Genomic DNA, 1,314 nt, shown 5'->3' with positions numbered 1-1,314 from the left:
AGTTTGGAGCTTCAAACACGTTTACGAGAAGCTGACTCTTCATTCACATTCCTTTGTGAGGAAAGGTCAGCTTCGTTAAAACTAGTTAAAAACGCCAATTTTTCATCACTGGCTTTGGCAGGCACGTTTCGTTTGCTGGTACCGGCGATTGCCTAAATGTCCGAATACTCAGTTTAATACTCGTAGATTATTTCTCCAAGCTCTTAAACTCATTGGTTCATGAGCTTAAGGTAGCGAATTTGTGCTCTAGGGAATATTTTGATTTGTTGTACCTCAGTCACGTGTCAATTCTTTCTGATTTAAATCTAAATATTTACAATGTCATCCTTGACTTCATCTTGAACTCGAGACGATGTCAGAATAGGAATAAACTCAAAAGGATAAACTACATACTGTAAGTTCAAATTTTGATTTGTTGCCTTTCTCTAAGAGTTAATCCCCAAAGTGATGGGACCTTTGAGTTTCTTTTCATTTTTCTTAGATACACTACCTCCCTGAGCATGAAACGAAATACTTTTTTTGTGATTTCAATTATTATGGCAGGAAAATATAAAAAGGGATAAATAAACACGCAAAGTTAAACGGCAAACAGAACAAATGTCAAAGCCGTCTGGCTCCTTGTGGCAAGAAAATAGCAAGAATGCCTTTTTTCCACTTGATTCTTGTTAATGTTCTTGCACTAAAATGAATATTATTCAGTTCTTCCCGTTGAAACACATCTACGACCATGCCTATTCAGATGTCTACTTTAGGGTTTACTACGCTAACATTTTTCTTAACTAGCCCCCCGCCTATGTTGCTTATTTGCATTACTGTTTGAGAACATGTGCAGGGATCTCTCTAGTGACACCTTCTGTAAAAATAGGTTTTCCTCCGCTTTCCCTTAATTGGTATTTGACACCTTCGGCATCAGTAATTAGAGTGCATGCTAATGAGGACAAAGATCCTAAAAGGTAAAAAGCTAGCTATGTTGCAATATATGAAGCAAGACAAATTGGCCTTTTCTTTTCTCTAAAATGTGAGGCAGACAGAAATAAGGCTAATGTTAAACAACTGGTGGCCCAAAGGAGATCTTGCTTGTACAATATGATTTTAATTAGTTGCAAAGAGATGGTCATGGTCTGTTCGTTAAGGAAGATGACTGAATATCATGGAAGATGAGAAAAATAGCTTTTGTGTTCTACTTATATTTTGACTGAACAGTTTTGGTCAATTAATAAAGTTTAACCCTTCTTGGGCATTGGAATGACTTCGTTGCGATCCATTTCCAGGATTTCTACGCTCCTGTTCCACAAACGGGTGGCCATTTCCAGA

Source organism: Tigriopus californicus, chromosome 11 (genome assembly GCF_007210705.1).
Source record: "Tigriopus californicus strain San Diego chromosome 11, Tcal_SD_v2.1, whole genome shotgun sequence".
Taxonomy (NCBI): domain Eukaryota; kingdom Metazoa; phylum Arthropoda; class Copepoda; order Harpacticoida; family Harpacticidae; genus Tigriopus; species Tigriopus californicus.
This window is presented reverse-complemented; position numbering follows the sequence as displayed.